The 12,148-nt window shown below is 45.6% G+C and overlaps 1 protein-coding gene and 1 long non-coding RNA gene across 10 annotated transcripts in view; one reads left to right on the top strand and one right to left on the bottom strand.

The window, feature by feature from the left end:
* The window catches only part of VPS13D (vacuolar protein sorting 13 homolog D), a 257,423-nt gene that overhangs the window by 74,439 nt on the left and 170,836 nt on the right, over positions 1–12,148 (bottom strand). The window lies entirely within an intron of this gene.
* Positions 932–2,741, top strand: LOC109502087. The gene is made up of 2 exons (XR_002160455.2): positions 932–1,680; positions 2,518–2,741. It is a non-coding gene; the product is annotated as an uncharacterized LOC109502087 (long non-coding RNA).

Genomic DNA, 12,148 nt, shown 5'->3' with positions numbered 1-12,148 from the left:
TGTCTCTCAATAATAAATAAACGTTAAAGAAAAAAAAAGAAAGAAAGAAACAGGACCCTGGAAATCAACAGCCTTTTCCTCTTGGGTGTGTCTACACATACAGCACGATTCTGGATCTCAGTCGGCTTCAGGTGTGTTTGGGAAAAAAGTCACACATAAACTTTTAAAGCTGTAAAATAGTCAGACAACACAAAAACTCCAGCAGGCATTTCACTTATTCAATGACTACGTGTTGAAGGAATACCATGGGAAAATGCTGACGGACAGCCCTGGACAGAGGAGAACACACACGGATCCGGCCTGGGTCACTGCCATTTTCCTACAACAAAGATTCACGGCGAGTCGCTGGGGAAACTGGCAAAAAAAAAAAACCAAAAACCAAAACCAAAAACCAATCGACAACAAATAAGATCTTTGCCTTCCAGGAGCTTTAAGTCTACTCCGGGACGCACGGGAGCACACAGACAGTTGCTTCGCGATGGTGCTCAAGCCCACCTCACCCTCGAAGAATAGTGTTCCTGTGCCTCGGCCCCCACAGCACATACCCGTGGAAATGCAAGTGGTTTGCACGGATCCCAGCTGCAAATACTCACTCTCCCTATTCTGGTCTGCCTTACCTGTTCCACATGCTTCGAAAAACCCCACATTTTTGTAAGTCTCCTGCTCCAGCACCTAGCACGTGACAATGATAAATGTTTGCTCAGTGGATGTTTGAGGCAGGTGCCCAACTGGCTATTTTTTTCCCAGGGCAAATGTGGTCACTGCCTTAACGCAAGCATAGAGTGCCCTTGAAATTCAGAGTGGGGAGAATCTCACAGGGCATTTGGACTGGACCTTACAAGCTTGGAGCCATTTGGCTCGAGACAGGGAGAAGAGCATCCCAAACAGGTAGGATTAAGAGCAAGAGTGCAAAGGTGAGAACAAACACGACTGGGGAAATAGAAAGTGACCTGGACAGTCAGCTGTCACTTTCTTTTCACTCGCTACTTGACTTCCCCAATGTGGTTCCTAGTTTTGGGGTCTATCTCCTCCCTCCTCATGTGCCAAACTAGGAGATGTCCTTGTTCTTAGAAATGGCATGGGAAGGTTTCCCTGCTGGTAGTTAATCTTTCCCATGTGCCCATCTGAGGTAAGTGTGGTGTGCCTCTGTTACTTACTGACCAGCCGTGCCCCCAAGTCACCAACCACTTCAGGACATGCTGAGCCTCCCTAAAGAGTTAGGCCTGGACATGTCACCATTTGGCTATGAGGAGAGCCAAGGAAAAGTCAGACTCTCACCCCTTCTGGAAGTATCTTCTTTTTCTTTCATGGTCTCTCTCGTGGGGAATTTCCTCTCACCGCCAACACTGTAGAAATCACTTAATGTCCTGACGTGAGCTTAAATCTCTCCCCCTACTATCCTCCACTCCACCGTGACACTCTGATCCTACAATCCTTCCCACCACACATTCTGTTTGTGTGCTCCCAAACACATGATTCCCAGACACCTCACACCAACGGCACCATGGTTAATGAATGATTCAAGAAGCCTCTAAAAGGGAAAGGTACATTTCCTCCAACTGTGTTCTCTGAAACTCACTCTGTAGCAGGGGAGGGACATGGTAACAAGGCTAACAGGCAACACTGATGATAGAAACCCCAGGTCTAATATGGAGTAGACGTCAGTTTCTACAGTATCAGGTAAGATTCAAGAAATACTGTCCAGCGATGTTCTAGAATTCAGGAGACCAAGGAAGAAATCCAAAGCTCTGTTGCTTTCTGTCTGGACATTCTGGATGAGTTATTTACCCATGGGTCTCAATTTTTTCCTCCAAGTTTTTATTTATTTATTTTGAGACTCAGAGACAGAAACAGAGAGGGGGGCGGGGGGAGGGAGAGAACCCTAAGCAGGTTCTGACTGTCACTGTGGGGCCTGATGTGGGGCTCGATCTCACGAACCACGAGATCATGACCTGAGCTGAAATCAAGAGTCAGACACTTAACTGACTGAGCCACCCAGGCACCCCCAGACCTCAGTTTCTTCATGGTGGTGGTAATAATATCACCTGGCTGGCTTCAGGCTTATAGAAAGGATTGCAGGTATATGAATGCTTCATCAACAACTAAAAATCAAAACAAATATACAGCAGTATTATTATTATCCCAATAAGGAATGCTTAAGTTCTAGTAAGTTAATCTTACTTCTCCTTTCCTCCAAGAAGCAAACCATACAGCGGGTCGGTAGAATTAACCATACGGCTCTCAGGGACAACACGCTGCCCCCAGCCTTCTCCATGTGGCTTCTTGACTCAAGCAATGGTATCACCAAGCACCTGAAAGCCTCTGCTAGCAGAACCCAGAGACAGAAATACCTCTACAAAACGTGAACCACTGTCCCATAGACTGAGGGGAGGCGAGAAAGGAAAGGAGTATGAAAGAAAATGAGTTTCCTTCCTGCCTTCAGTCTGCAGGGGAAAGCACCCCTCTCCCCCGGTTCATGTACCCCGTGCTAAAACATCAAATATTTTGCTTTACAAGGACATCCTAGTGGCTCAGAGATGCTGCAAGCAGTGAAGTTCAGGAGATGGCGTACGGAAAGTACAATTCCACGCGCAGGTTCAGAGGAAGACCGCTATCGGGCACACCTGAAGCAGCCCGAAGCTCTGGCCTGCCCCTCGGCCCGGGTAGGGTAGCAGCAAAGGCCTGAGCGCCGCAAATCCCCCACTGTGTAAATCTGAATAAATCCTGGGTCGAGCGCGTCAGATGCGTGAGGATGTGCAGTCGGCTTACTCAAATGCTTTTGAGTCCCTGCATTTTCTGTTTGGATAGAGACAACTCTTCCACTCCTTTCCTCCCATTTCGATCCTTTTCCACGAGATCAGGGATCTGCAGGTAGCAAAGACTACATTGGAAAGCCTAGAAATGGCAGTTGGAAAGACCCCGAGCGCCGACACAGAGGAGTTAAAGTAGGCAATGAATGGAAAATTGCTTGAGCTTTACTTTTAAATGATGCCGTTTCCAACTGCTTGTGTTCTAGCTTCTGCAATGGTTTGGGTTTAGTGGAGGATTTTATCTGTGAAGCTGCCCCGTGTGGAGGAAAAATATCAGGCAGACTTCCAAATCCACGTTTTTCTAAAACTTCTGGCTCCGACGCTCATTATTAAGCTTTAATCAAGGTCACTGACCGTTGGGGTCTCACTTTTCTCATCTGTAAAAGAGAGAGAATACCTCCTTCCTTACGGGGTCCATGGGAAAATTAAATGACACTGGCTATGGAAAGCTCCCAGCCCCACACCTGACACACGGCAGACCTTCAATAAATGCAGGCTGTAGTACGCAGGTCCCTTTCTGATCTTTAAGGACGGTACTGCTCAAGGACTCCCCTTGTTCTCCTACGTAAACACTCTGAGTTAGCTTTCCTTTAAAATGGAGAGAAACTTCTAGAGACAACAATCACAAGGGAGAAAGAAGTAGAGGTAGAGGAAAACAGACAAGATCTTCCAAACAGGGCATTTTGACCTTTCACTGCCAAGAATCAGAATTTGATGTGTCCTTCATGTGTTTATCAAAATAGATTAGAGTTTTCACCTCTGCAAGAAAGGGCAAATCCTGGTATGAATCACATTGAAACGCAGACAAGGGATGCACCGCCACGTCCCTGGGGGCGACCGGTCAACCCAAGAAAGCCTGAACATATTATTCTTTTACTCACCATGTTTACACTGGGGTAGAAAACCACTATTCTTTGGGGGACACAAATATTTCCTGCCTTTTCAATTTAGCAACTGAACATACTTTTTTCCACCACAGAGACTGTAGTTTTGGAAGACAGAGAGGATTCCTCTGAAATATGAGATGCTCAGTCTAAGAAGATAACTCAAGGACCTGATTCTTAACTGAACTACTATTAGGGCATGAAGACAAATGTGAACTTTTCCAATCTTTCAGTTTCAAAAACAGAGCTTTGATGGTCGTGTCATTTCCCTGCTACTTCTGCCCACTGAACTGCTTAAGGTGATAAAAGGGGGCAGCTAGACCCCATTCCCTGAGCTCCTTCATGAGCACAGCTGCTAAGTAGGCCAGTGGGGACGCTTGGGAACTGTGGTCACTCATGGGACTTTCATGTCACCCAACACACTTCCGATTCCCACAGATATTTGAGATTTGACCAAGTTGGGATAGGTCACGGATGGGTCATTTGGCATCTAAAATTTTCCTCTAACCAAAAAGAGCTCAGACTAAGGAAATCATGTTAGCATTCCAGGTTATGAGAGGAAAATAAAACAAAAACTCGGTTGCCAAGAATTTGAGTCATTTCTCCATATACAACAACTTGAAGACACCTCCTCTTCGCTGGAAAAGAAATCCCTTGGGTGACTTATTGAGATCAAAGTCTTTTTGAAAATAGCAAACTCTACATTCTCTAAGGGACAGAGCACTGTCTGAATTGAATTTCACTTAACCTAAAGTTTCATGCCAACTTAAATGCACTGAAACCCCAATACTTATAAGAAGGCATTCATCTATTACTTGCTTATAGGTACATGGAAAAGCTATTACGAGGATAATCGGCTCAACTATAAAATGAAGCAGTCATACGTAATGACAAAAACAGGTACAAGTCATAAATTGCCTTTTCCCCTTCAGAAGCCATGCAGGCAGGCATTCAGTACATTCTTTTGTGCACAGATAAAACTTCTGCCTTGAATAAACAGTGTTCTCAGTCTTGTTTGGCCCTTACAAATACACTGCCCACAAAGCAAACACAAACAAATGCTGTTTCTTAAACAAAAGGCAGATGGACCCCTCTACCCTCAACAAAGTCACAGTATATACGACAGGAGACTGGCTCATGGAAGGGGCGGGCTGAGAATCTCTGCGTGCAGGTCCCCTGGGATCATCGCTATGCCCCAGATCTGGTCTCCTGGACACAACGGGCCAGTGAAAGGTCCTCCTGGGAGGCAAGTGGCTCCTCCGCCCCCAAGCAGAGACCAAAGAACTGGAACGAAACGTTACCGAAAGTCCTAGCTAGGTCTCCCACTGAACCATCGGAACAGATCAATCTCTCTCTTCCTTCTTCTTATGTCACTTGCTTATATTTATCTTCAGACAGTTTTCCTGAAAGCTATCAAAGTTCATTCTAGGCCCGGGCAGGGCTTCTTATTTGTTTTTGTTATTCCCGTTGCTTTTATTGATGATTATTTTTTTAATACAGAGAGGCATGACTAGAGCAAATCAAACAACTAGCGGTACCTCAAAAGTGTAACTAAAAATGCGAACTGAGTAGCTAGTGCAGGAGAGCAGGTCTTGGCTCTATAGAGTTACCTGACTGACCGCGGCAAGTCACCTGACCCCTCTGGGCCTCAGTTTCTTCATCACATAATGAGGCTCATGCTGCCCAGCCTATGTACCAACTAGGTTATTCGGACGATCACATGGTAGCACACGAGTGAGACCATGTTTGCCATCACCAAGGTCCTTCCTACCCACTACCCATAAAAGGATGGTGATGGTCATGACCAGTCGATCTGCCACAACAATGACCACGACCACCACCATTTCCCGAGGGCCTGCTTTGTGACACAGATGACATGATGGCAGTCGCCTTACCAGTCAACAAAATGAAGTCAGATAATAAGCTTCTGGTGGGAAGGTAGCAGTAACTAATGCTTTACATTCTCTATAGTGCCTGGAAGAAAGCCGTACGCACACAAAGGGAAAAAAACATCACGTAGGGAAAAGAAACCAAGGCCTTTCAAAATAGCTGGACGTGGTTTCAAACCCATCCCTGTCATTTTCAGTTGTGTAACCTTGAAAAAATTATTTCACACTCTAGGACTCATTTCCTGATTTGAAGGGTAGAGATTAACATGAAGACAATGTATGTAAGAGTTCTATCCCGAGGCCTGGCAAACAGAAGGTGGTCGATAAATGCCTATAAATTAGTAAGTGTTCCATAATGAAGCAGAGTGTTTCAACCTTATTCCTCTATCTTTTCCCTGCTAAAGCTGTTTGCACCAAGAAATAACGTAAAACTATTAGGTCTTTATCCAATTCATAACAAACCAAACCGATTTAAAACCATAAAACAATGACGAAAATGACACAGAATAAAACGTATTTACCAAAAACCAACAGAAAACTCCCATTTCCTTGACAAAAATTTAGATGTGTAGGATTTGACCTGGGAAATTTGGGCTTGGTAGAAACAAATGCCATAAAGCAAAAGAGAAAGAAATGAGCCTACCGTACAAATGCAAAGGTTGTCAGCAAAATTAACATCTAGTGAGTCATGAACCTTGAATTCTAGCATCTAATGATTTTGATGAAGATACCCTCAGTTAAAAACAGAGAAAATTATTAAAGTATTTACATTCATAAACCTAAGTCAAAAGATGCCTGGGATCAGGGGTACCTGGGTGGCTCAGTCAGTTAAGCATCCTACTCTTGATTTTGGCTGAGGTCATGATGTCATGGTCCTGAGATGGAGCCCTACGTTGGGCTCCTCGCTGGGTGTGCAGCCTGCTTGGGATTCTCTCTCTCTCTCTTTTCCTCTGGCCCTCCCCCTGCCTGCTCTCCCTCTCGTTCTCTCTCTCAAAATAGAAATTAAAACCAAAAAAAGATGCCTGGGATCAAAAAGGTACCCATGATTAAAAGCATCCCATACTGCCTTGATAGAGACACCAGCCAAAGGATGGAAAGCAAGACAGAATGGAGCAGGGGTTCCATTAGTGCTGATCAGAAGTGCCCCTGCCCTTCGCTGGAAGAGACCAAGGTGCTGCCGGCTTCCTGAGGGAAGACTGAGTGACAGCTGTCTAGAGCAAACGCTGAGCTTCTACGGGGGCAGGAAAGAGAAGGGATCGTTCACTCTCTGGTTGACATCTGAGCTTTTCTCAGTTCCAAAAACACTTTATTGTTTTAGAATCATTATGTCATTTTCCTGTAAGTATATGAAAATATTACACAATAATCACAGACATGAAAAAATCTGAGTCTATATAAGAGAGGGAATTTATTCAATGGGTATCTCTTCAATTCTCTGGCTTTGAAGGAGAAGGTCTTACAGATATTCAAGTGACACCTAACCAGGTAAAAGCATATGCTTTTTGCAGCTCATGCTGCAGAAAGAAACCTGTTCCTCTGACATAACCTTAGGATTTGAAATGCTGTACTTTGCTTTAGAGACCATATTCCAAGAAAGGACTCTAGGAGCGATCATCTTGTCATGGCCTTCGAAGGGGTTCAGATCTTTGAAGTTCTACTCAAAGAGGTAGAGTGCTTTTGCCAAAATCCAGGCAAGGGAGTCAAGGGACACATGCTCACGGCTTGGCGGCCAGTACTGAAGTCCTATCACCTTAGATTTGGAATCCGTAAGCCAGTTTCTGGGGCTGACAATGAGAAGTAAAGGCTAAGAGAAATAAAGGGGGTAAAGGGCACAGATTACTTCCCAGCTGCATTTCCTTGAGACTAAAAATAAATTAAATAAAGTAACAGCTAAAACTGTAATGAAGAATACTCCAGAAGTGGATATGATGAACCTGAAATAAAAAATGTGCTGTGAATAATTCACAGCATCTGTCCAGAGACAAGTAAGACCTGTGGATCTATCACCTTCTTATGGGACAGAATGAATTCCCTTTTTAAAAAAAAATTGTAATGTTTTATTTATTTTTGAGAGAGAGCGCGCGAGAGAGACAGAGTATGAGCAGGGGGAGGGGCAGAGAGAGAGGGAGACACAGAATCCCAAGGAGGCTCCAGGCTCTGAGCTGTCAGCACAGAGCCCGACGCAGGGCTTGAACTTGTGAACTGTGAGATCATGACCTGAGCCAAAGTCAGATGCTTAACCGACTGAGCCACCCAGGTGCCCCCAGAATGAATTACCTTTTAACTTCTCATTTGGTTTTCATATACTTTATCTCTTTTGCTCCTCAGGTCAGCAGGATGAAGGGAATTACCATCATCTTTTCGTAGGTTTGAAAAAAAAAAGACCTCAAGGTTAACAGAGAAAAAGATTACTTAAAGGCAGGTGTAGGGCTAGAACCCAGGTATCCCAACTGCCAGCCCTATGCTCCCCTTCAATGCACCTCCCTGTGTCTGCAAATAATGCTGCATGATCTTTGGGGAGGCATAAGCCTCTCTGACAACCCAATAAAAACTTTAGATCCTTGCTCCAGAAAAATACACATATATACAATATTTCTAACTATTTTCAAGAGGTTTATGGAGCTTCTCCGCTCCACTCAAACGCAATGCACCAAGGCTATAGCCCTTTGGTCTCTGCAGCCAAGTGGTGCTGGCTGGCGGGCGTGGTGAGGTGCAGTTCTGTCCTCTGACCCCTTTAATCATGAGGACTCGGGCACTCTTTAAAGGCATACTTCCCACAGGCCAACAGTTGATTATTGTGGTCATTTGCACTTCCTTAAACTCCTCTCGTGTACACACAAAAGCAAACAAAACATTCCCCCAAAGCAACATGAAAGGTCTGATTTCAACCCACAAAACTTCAAGAAAATGGAGATCTTTAGCCAAACTACATGCAAACAGAATCACAGATGATCTGAGCGGGTATTCAGTTGACGGACCTGGCTTTGGGAGCCACCGTTTCCAACAAGAAATGGTAACGTCAACTTTCTTTGTTTTCTCATCTTAGGTATAATTTTTATAACACAGTCCGCACTCTTGATATCAATATAAATGTGCACAGCAATTCCTCTGAGTAGCAGCCTGTGACGCCAACACTGATTAGCTTCCTAAACGCAAGGGAAATACACGAAGGACCCCAACCACATGGGGAGCAGGGTTCCCATCCGAGAGGCCTTGGGTCCCGGAAGGCAGTCCCCTTATGCAAGTCTGACGACAATATAAAGCATGATATCCAATAAAATGCACGCTCACTGCCACCTGGGGCTTCATACAGACTTGGGGGTGGGGGCTGCGCTAAGGAGCATCCTGCCCTTTCTGCATAAGTTATATTCTCATGCGGACTTGCAGGCTTCAAAGACAGTTTTCCAGGGGAAGCAGAAGAACGAAGGAACAAATGAGACTTCCACAAATGAGGGAGAATAAAGAAAGGGCCCACCCAGTGCACCTGGGTGGCTCAGTCGGTTAAGTTTCCGACTCCGGCTCAGGTCACGATCTCACGGTTTGTGAGTCTGAGACCTACATCCGGCTCTCTGCTGTCCATGCAGAGCCCACTTCGGATCCTCTGTCTCCCCCTCTCTCTGCCTCTCTCTCCAAAAACAAACATTAAAAAGAAAAGAAAAAAAAAGGGCCAGCCCCTCTCACCAGGATGTTACACAGATACTCTGGAGAAACCCATACAACGTCTCACCTGTGTGCGGAGGCCACAGGCAAGTTTCCAACTTCTTCACTGTCATGCACGTTAACTACAGAGGGTTCATCCCTGCCAAACTGGCCCAGATGGAGTCTGATTCTCCCACTCTTTGTGCCTGAGACCCTCCTCCTCTGTAGACTGGAACACTTTGGCTTTCATTTCGGGGGCGTTAATGGTTCCCTGGTGGCTAACGTCTAAGCATTTTACGTTAATGCAAATGTAAGAGTCAAAGTGAGGACCCACTTCTCCTGTCCAGTCTATATTTTTCAAAGTTTTCATAACATCCTATCTCATTTTATCCTTACAGTGAGCCTGTGAAGTAGGTAGCTTCGGTTCCAGTTGAGGAAGGCCTCACAATAAACCAAAAGTGCATTTCTTTTTCAAATTAAAGCAGAGCCCAGGGGTACAAAAACAAAGAAAGTAATTATAAAACCAAGGAGGCTTTCTAGGTTAATTAGAATTTCATCAAATTAAATAAAACCTTGTAGCTGGTCATTTACAAATGAATATTTAAGTGCATCTGTTTATACCACGTTGAGTAGCTAAAAGAACGCAGGGCAATCCACACCACCGGCTTCGTGTCGCCGGGGGGTGAGGGTCCAAGGTCCCAGTGAGAAATGATTCAAGGCAGAAGTGGGCATGATCATTCAGACTCTAAACCTGAGTCTGTTTCCCAACCATGATTTAGAAAGAAATTGTGGTTTATATACACAACGGAGTACTACGTGGCAATGAGAAAGAATGAAATATGGCCCTTTGTAGCAACATGGATGGAACTGGAGAGTGTGATGCTAAGTGAAATACGCCATAAAGAGAAAGACAGATACCATATGTTTTCACTCTTATGTGGATCCTGAGAAACTTAACAGAAACCCATGGAGGAGGGGAAGGGGAAAAAAAAAAGAGGTTAGAGTGGGAGAGAGCCAAAGCATGAGAGACTCTTAAAAACTGAGAACAAACTGAGGGTTGATGGGGGGGTGGGAGGGAGGGGAGGGTGGGCGATGGGCATTGAGGAGGGCACCTTTTGGGATGAGCACTGGGTGTTGTATGGAAACCAATTTGACAATAAATTTCATATATTGAAAAAAAAAAAAAAGAAAAGAAAGTCTCTCCTCCAGGGTGCCTGGGTGGCTCAGTCGGTTAGGCATCGACTCTTGATTTCAGCTCAGGTCATGATCTCACAGCGCGTGAGATCGAGCCCCACATTGGGTTCTGCACTGATGGCACAGAGCCTGCTTGGGATTCTCTCTCTCTCTCTCTCTCTCTCTCTCTCTCTCTCTCTCTCTCTCTCCCTCCCTCCCTCCCTCCCTCCCTCCCTCTCTTTTTCTGCACACCCCCATTCCCTGTTCACCCTCTCTCTCCCTCTCAAAATAAACATTAAAAAAAAAAAAAAAACAACGTCTCTCCTGCCTCTCTGTCACCCTTGCTATAAAAGTAACAGCACTATCTTGAACCACAAGCCAAACAGAACCTGTTTGTAGAACTACCATACTGGACACTGATCTGAATAAAGAACTATCATCTCTAGAAAAGAGTTTAGAAAACAGGAATAAATTCCCAGCTCTCACACTGTTACCAAGATCACCATGCAGTACAAAGTGTTGTTCAACTCACTTTCTCATCTGCCCCTCAAGACAGCCTCCTGTGTGGCAACATTAAAGCCTCTTTATGCTAAAGCCAGCTTCACGTCCTCGTGGCCCACGGCACAGGTGCACCTGCGATTTCACCACAACACACGTTCTCCCGGAAACAAGCTGAGAGCACAGGCGCTTTCTCAGACCTGAGTCCTTGAGGAAAAGGTCAGTCTCTGGGAGGACAGTCTGTGGGCTGACACGAAGGGGAGGGAAGCAGAGGCCTTCCGCATGTCGTCAAACAGCAGTTCCCCTCCAACTACCTTCCCCTTTCCCACCTTCACACGTAAAATCAGCTCCTGCCAAAAAATAAACTGCGGAATAACAAAACGTCCCCTAAACAAGGAGCCGGTGAACAAGTCAACCAGACAGAAGGATGCAGGAGGATTACACCACTGTGCTTCCTTCTGCTGCTCTGGAAGCCTGTTTTACTTTGGACTTTATCCTGCAACCTATGGGAAATAACTGGTAGATTTTAGGCAGGAGAACTGCACCATCGAATTCTATTTTTGTTCTTAAAAATTTTTTTGTAACATTTATAAGGTTTTGAGAGACAGAGAGAGCGTGAACGGGGGAGGGGCAGAGAGAGAGGGAGACACAGAATCTGAAACGGGCTACAGGCTCCGAGCTGTCAGCACAGAGCCCAACGCGGGACTCGAACTCACAAACAGTGAGATCATGACCTGAGCCGAAGGTCACTTAAGTGACTGAGCCATCCAGGTACCTCATCAAATCCTATGTTTTAATTTTTAAGTTTATTTATTTTGAGAGAGAGAGAGAGAGAGAGAATGAGCACACAAGCAAAGGAGGGGCAGAGAGAGAGGGGGAGAAAGAATCCCAGGCAGGCTCCCTGTTGCCAGCACAGAGCCCGACACGGAGCTTGATCTCACGAACTGTGAGATCATGACCTGAGCCAAAACCAAGAAAGAGCCCAACACTTAAGTGACTGAGCAACCCAGGCGCCCCTCAAATCCTAGGCTTTAAAAAGCAAGTTCATTCTGGTGGCACCGTGCAGGCTGCGGTGGAGTCCAGGGGGTCAGGCGGCCAGTGCGGTGGCCCAGGGAAGAGACAACCGGAGCCCGGGAAGGCAGTGGTGATGGACAGAAGATGAGATACTGTAGACGGCTCAGCGGACCTGGTGCCCGGTCATCAGAGGGGAGGGGAGGCAGGGGAGGCAGGTAACGAAGCAAAGGCCGTAACTTCT

Source organism: Felis catus, chromosome C1 (assembly GCF_018350175.1).
Source record: "Felis catus isolate Fca126 chromosome C1, F.catus_Fca126_mat1.0, whole genome shotgun sequence".
Taxonomy (NCBI): Eukaryota; Metazoa; Chordata; class Mammalia; order Carnivora; family Felidae; genus Felis; species Felis catus.
Note: the sequence above shows the minus strand (reverse complement) of the source record. Positions and strands in the feature narration are given on the sequence as shown.